Source organism: Pteropus vampyrus, unplaced genomic scaffold (genome assembly GCF_000151845.1).
Source record: "Pteropus vampyrus isolate Shadow unplaced genomic scaffold, Pvam_2.0 Scaffold82, whole genome shotgun sequence".
NCBI lineage: Eukaryota > Metazoa > Chordata > Mammalia > Chiroptera > Pteropodidae > Pteropus > Pteropus vampyrus.
Genome location: NW_011888863.1, coordinates 7006335 through 7013598, shown reverse-complemented (window position 1 = coordinate 7013598; position 7264 = coordinate 7006335).

The window sequence follows — 7264 nt, the reverse complement described above, 5'->3', positions numbered from 1 at the left end:
CAGACAGGGAGAAGAGAATCAAAGGAGGAAATTTACATTAAAAAATTTTAGAAAAATGTTTGTCATCTTCATTTGGGTTAGCAAATGTATGGCCTATTTGAAACAGAACTAGAAAGGCATAAGAAAAGATCAAATAACACAGCATTTGATCAATAGGAGATATGTAAGATGCAGGGTTATAACATGGTAGAAACACTTTTCTGGCTGGAATTATATTGCTAGTCATTAACTATTTTCGAGATGTGTGAAATCTATAAGAAATATAAATAAATAAAACACTATTTCTAAAATCAGCTCATCAAATATTTGAGGCAGCTCTGAGATTTTTCTCCACATTTTCTGTGCAAACTTTTTTATTGATCTTAAATTGTTTGGGGGAAATATATATGTTAACAGATTTTTCTTTAATAAAAGATGCTGGGCAGAGAAAACTGAGAAAGAATGAGATCCTTTCCAACGTTCTTATTCTGCCAATTTTGTAAAGCTGTATAAAATCATTCTGCAGCTCTTAGAGAAATGATAGTGAGCATGGCTTGGAAAGATTCACCAGTCATATGCCTTTCCATGTAAGCCTGCATTTGTTCCTCTGCTGCTATCTGCAGGAGGTATAAATCTTAGCAAGATTAATGGACCTTGTTGGTGGATATGGGCTTTCACCATTACTGATCATGTAACAGTGGGGTTCTTTTTTTTTTTTTTTCTATTTCCTTTTGCCTTAGAGACTTGAAAGTTTTGTGTGGTGGGGGTGGATAGAGCGAGGGTGGGTAAATATTTACCAATTTAAGCAGTGTCTATAAGAGTCTTTGCACAAGATCTTCTAGGTCCAAACTAGTAACTCATAGGTTCATTAAAGTCTGCTCAGTAGATGTTGCAAAGAAACTATAAATGCAATAGTGGAATTCAAAACTACAATGAAAAAAAAAGTAAAGCTGTTATAACAAATACCTAATTGTTCCATAGAGAGCAAAGTTTGTGAATTCTCCCATTAATAGTAAAACTAACAGAGAGAAAAACACAATAGGGCTTAATCATGACAATCTAAGACTGTAAATCCAAGTAATACATCAGATTATGTAGAGATAATCAAAAAAGAAATAGAAGAAACCTTCCTGCAATGAAATTCCTGTATGTAAATAAATGCAGACTGACAGATGGAGATAGTGGAAATTTGAATTTCCACTCAAATTTAACTTTAATTCCACTCAAATTTTAAAAGACCAAATTTAAAAGTATAGTGGCAATTTGTTTTATATCTCTAAGTAAAGAAAACTCTATGTACATTCAAATCAAAAACAATGTGCACGCACACACACACATGAATGAGTCAAATGTATTAAATTTATCCCTTGCCAGGAAGTCAATAAAACAACATTTGTAGAATTAAGTAGTAAGATAGTGATTAAAAAGTTTATGTTTAACCAAATTGGCTTTGTATTGTCTTTATACTTAAACACATTCTCAATAATGCAAGAACTCAGAAAATATACCATATAACCTTCAAAAAATAGTTATTTCAATGACTAAAAAATGAACCAAGCACAAATGCTCTAAAATTAAAAGTCATCATCTAAAAATAAGCTCGAAATGTTTTTCTGAGCATTATTAAAGACCATAGAGCATAAAGGTGGAAGACAGTATCATTCAGTATAAAAGCAAAAAATCTAAGAGTCAAGAGAACTGTCATTGGCCCTGAGTCCACCAATTATCTGGATACCTTGTTGGTTTCACCATAAACATTATTTAATATCTAAGCAATTCTACCTCCGAGCTACAACCCAAGAGCTATAAAATTGGTCTTGCTGCCTTCATTCTTACCCTATTAAGTCCCTTCTCACAGAGCAGACAAAATGATCCTTTAAAAGGTTAACTCATTAAATCTTTGCTTAAAACCCTCTAACCCTTCTCAACTCGCCTCAGTAAAAGCCTCACCTCAGGACCTTTGTACATGCTGTTTGCTCTGCCTAGAATGCTCTTGCTCCAGACTTACAGTTGGTTCTCTCCCTCTCTCTCCTTTTAATTCTTCGCACACACGTAAGTTTTTCAATAAAGTTTCCTCTATAGTCCTATTTTAAAATGCTACACTTTGCTCATGCAGTCCCACTGTTCCCTCCTGGCTTTTTTTTCTTTCCATAGCACTTGTCCTTCCTTTAAAACACATGTATTTATTTTTTGTCTCTCTTTCCACTAGAATAAAAGCTTCATGAGGGCATGAATTTTTTTCTGTGCGCTGATGTATCTCTAGCAGAGAGAGGAATGCCAATAATAGATGCTTCATAAATATTTACTGAAAATTAAGAGTTTTAGTACAGCCTTCATTATAAAATTTTGTTTCTCAATTTTGCACAATGGTCAGGAATTACTTATATAATCAAAAAATGTTAAATTGAGCATTAGAAAAGTTATATATATACATTTAATTATATTTTGCAAAGACTTTAGGAATAAAATAGAAAAATCTAGAAAAGTAATGGCAGGTCCAGATAATTTAATGTTTCAAAGTCAAACTTTTCATTTATCTTGAGATATATGAGTGATTTTTCCTATCCATCTATGAAACTGTCCTTTTAAGACACATTGTGACAAATATAAATTTTAAAAGCTATTTAATGATGGTTGCAGAAAAAGTCTAAAACTTAAGGTCATTTTAGTTGGAAAAGACTAAATCAAAAATAAGAATGCACAACCTTTAAGCCTCCATTTTTTATTGATTGAAGAAGCTATTAATAACGTCAATTTTATAGCAGCAATAACCTACTGAGTGAAAGAGCTTTAGGATGGAAACAGCACAAAATTAAATTAGTTTCCTTGGTATTTGATGTAAACTGAGATAACTTTGTTGACAGCAGGAAGCTTTTTAATTTGTCTTTTCACCCACTCACTTGTCTTTCTTTAACAAAGATGACCCGGGGGCTGAGGTTGCCTTTAAAAGTTCATTCGTTTGGTTTTTCCTGGCCATCAGTCACACATGCATGTGGGGAAACAAGCAAAAGAACATTGAGTTTTCATATAAATCAACGCAGCAAAATTGATTTCTTTCTATTGTGGAACTCACTGATGAACTGATTGCCCGGTGTAGGTTGGGCAAATGTATGCCTTAGCTGATGCTCAATGCACTAAAATCATCCACTGGGAACATCCTGCTTGTTCCCTGGGTTCTGGCCTCCAGACCCCGTTTTGCAACACTTGCCACTCTCTGGCCAGTTTCCCACCTCAAAGAAGCCCCCCAGTCATGAAGTCATCTTTATTCTCACCACAATGCCCCTTCTATACACTTAATGGATCTGTTCTCATAATTAATCTTGCAGGTAGATATATACTATGTTGGGGTTTCTTGTGATCTGATAAATATCAACTTTCTGTTCTGCCTGATATAACTAATTGCAAGTTAGATCAAAAATATTTAAGAACCTTTCCCCCTCGAGTGTGAACTATGATTGGTGATTTGCTTCCAACAATTACAATATGGAAAAAGGGGGGTAGAAAGAGTAACTTTACAGTGGCGAAATCTGGAAAACATGACCTTGGCCAGGTGATCCAGGTGTATGTTATCAGTGATGTCATGTAGATAGCATGCACTTTATATGATGTGATGAGGGTAGCACTTCACCTCTGTAGTATTCTTACTCCAACCCACAATCCCTATCTAAGTATGAGAGGCACATAAGACACACTCAAAATTGACCATTCTACAACATGCTTTACCATCTTAAACCTATCAAGGTCTTGTAAAATAAGGAATGTCTGAGAAACTGTTTTAGATTAATTGATGACTACTTTGATCCTGGAACAATAAAAGTGCATTAGAAGAAAAATTAGTGAAATCTGAATAAACTTTTGATTGTAGTTACTAATTATGTACCAATGTCTGTTTCTTAGTTGTGACAAAATTACCATGGTGATATAAGATGTTAAGAATAGGAGAAACTGTTTCAAGTATATACAGAAACTGTATTACTTGTCCAACTCTTCTGTAAATCTAAAACTATTTGAAAATAAAATCTATTAAAAATGGAATTGGATTAAACATGGTGAAGTGAGAGACATCTCCAGATCTCTCCCCTTGAAACAACAATAAGCTGAACACCTAAAACTCAACAAAAACACCCAAACTGCACACCATCAAGTCTAGGCATGGGATCTGCGTATAAGAGCTACCACAGGTCAGAATCCTGGTTGTTGGTTGGTGGACTGGGAGAAACAAAGAACCTGTCTCTCGCAGCTGGAGCTCTCTGTAGGAGGACAAGGTTGGTGACTTACCTGAATAGCCCTGCTTGGGAAAGCTGTGAGCTCCACGCAGCAAGGCCAGGTCATCGGGGCAGAAAGCAGAGAAGTGGGACGGCAGAAAAACAACAGTTCATTTTTACCAGCCACAGTTGGAAAACCAAGGCTGAGCCACAGCCCCCGAATGCCAGCCCCCAACTCCCAATCCAGAGGGCACCTACCCCCACACCCTCCAAAACTGATCACCATGGAGCCTCAGGGGAATCTGAGCAAATGTTACCGAAACTGTTGCTAATACTGACAGGAATTAACACTGAGGGTAGGGAGCATGATTAAATATCTACAAAAAAATTAAAAAGCATTATTAAGGCTTTAAATAAAGCAGAGATCCAAGAGGCTTAGACACCATCTACTGGAAACCAAAAGAAAAGCGCCTTCTTTGCAACAGGCTAAAGAGAGACCTTTATATAATAAATCTTCTTTCTGGAAAAATAGCAGAATACATTTCCATTAATGCCCAGGCAGAGAAATAGTCCATTAAACACCATGAACAACCAAGGTGACAAGGCAGCTCAGAAAGAAAGAGAAAAATCTCCAGAAAATAAGCTTACAGACATAAAAATATGCGACTTAAATGACAGAGAATTCAGGATGGTACTTCTGAAAAAAATCAATGAGATCCAAAACGAATCATATCAACAATTTCAGGAATTGAGCAGAATGGGTTCTTTAGCAAGGAGATTGGCACCCTCAAAAAGAACTGAATAGATCTCCTGGAGATAAAGAAGACACTGCAAGAGTTGAAAAATGAAATAGCAAGCTTGGGAAATAGAGCCGACCAAATGGAGGAAAAGATCAGTGATATCAAAGACAGAAATCTAGAAATAAATCAGAAAAAAGAAGAGAGAAACCGAAAAATGAAAAATAATGAAAGAGAAATACAAGAACTAGCTGATACCATCAAGAGAGGAAACATGAGAATAATGGGAATTCTCGAAGGGGAGGAAAAAGAGCAGGTAACCACACTCAAAGATTCAGAACCAAAGTGTATAACATAAAACAAGAGGGACCAAAGGGGAAACCTACAAAACCCAACCAAAATAGAGAAAAAGGAAACACAAGGACAAGGAAGCAATGCAAACACCGAGCTACCAGAAAGGAAAAGATAAAATGTCTAGAAGAAGACCTCATATTTCAATAATCACCCTAAATGTAAATGAACTGACCTCACCAATAAAAAGGCACGGAGTTGCAGATTGGATCAAAAAACAAAACCCAACCATATGCTGCCTCCAGGAGACACATCTCAGCTCCAAAGACAAATATAGACTCAAAGTGAAAGGGCAGAAAATGATATTTCAAGCAAATAACATTCAGAGAAAAGTGGGAGTAGTGGTACTAATATCAGATGAAATAGACTTCAAACTAAAAAAGATAAAGAAAGATACTGAGAGACACTTCATAATGATAAAGGGAATCATGCACTAAGAAGACATAACACTTATTAATATCAATGTTCCCAATCTGGGAGCCCCAAAATATGTAAAGCAATTACTAACAGAACTAAAAGGAGAAACAGACCAAAACACTATCATAGTAGGGAACCTAAATGACCCACTGTCACATATGGACAGCTCATCCAAACGGAAAATCAATAAGGAAATAACATCTTTAAATTATACATTAGCCACTATCACCGCTGTTATTCAATAGAACATTGGAGGTCCTAGCAACTGCAATTATGCAAGAGAAAGATATGAAAGGCATCCAAATAGAAAACGAAGTCAAACTTCCACTATTTGTGGATGATATGATTCTCTATATAGAAAACCCTAAAGACTCCACAAGAACACTACTAGAAACAATAAGCAAACACGGTCAAGTCTCTGAATATAAAATCAACATTCAAAACTCTATAGTGTTCCTATACTCTAATAACAAAGTGTCAGAAAAAGAAGTGGAAAAAATAATTCCTTTTGCAATTGCAACAAAAAGAATAAAATACCTAGGAATAAATTTAATGAAACATGTGAAGGACCTATATAATGAAAACTATAAGACTCTATTAAAAGAAATCGAAGAAGATACAAAGAAATGGAAAGATATTCCATGTTCTTAGATTGGAAGAATCAACATTTTTAAAATGACCATATTACCTAAAGCATTATACAGATTTAATGCAATCCCCATCATAATCCCATCGGTAAGCATTTTTTAAAGAAAGAGAACAAAAAATTATCAGGTTTGTATGGAAGCACAAAAGACCCCGAATTACCAAAGCCATCCTGAGAAAAAAAGAACAAGGCTGGAGGCATCATTCTGCCCAACTTCAAATTATACTACAAAGCGACAGTAATCAAAACAGCATAATATTGGCAGCAAAACAGACACACGGACCAGTGGAAGAAAATCGAGAATCCAGAAGTAAACCAAATTTATATGGGCAAATAATTTTTGACGAAAAAGCCAAAAAACATACAGTGGAGAAAGGAAAGCCTCTTCAATGAATAGTGCTGGGAAAACAGGAAAGCCACCTGCAAAAGAATGAAATTTGACTGTTGTCTATCACCGCACACCAAAATTAACTCAAAATGGATTAAGAACCTGAATATAAGACCTGAAACAATAAAATGCATAGAAGAAAACATAAGAACTAAACTGAAGGACTTTGGTCTTAAAGAGGATTTTATGAATTTGACTTCAAAAGCAAGGGAAGTAAAAGCAAAAACAAATGAATAGGACTACATCAAACTAAAAAGCTTCTGCTCAGCAAAATAAATCATCAACAAGGTAAAGACAAATGGGAAACTATATTTGCAAGCAATGCCTCTGATAAGGGCCTCATATCCAAAATATACAAAGAACTCATAACCCAATAACAACAAAGAAACAAACTATCCAATCAAAAAATAGGCAGAGGATCTGAACAGACATTTCTCCCTAGAGGATGTACAAATGGCGAAAAAATACATGAAAAGATGCTCAACATCACTAGCTATTAGGGAAATGAAAATCAAAGCCACAACGAGATACTATCTCACAC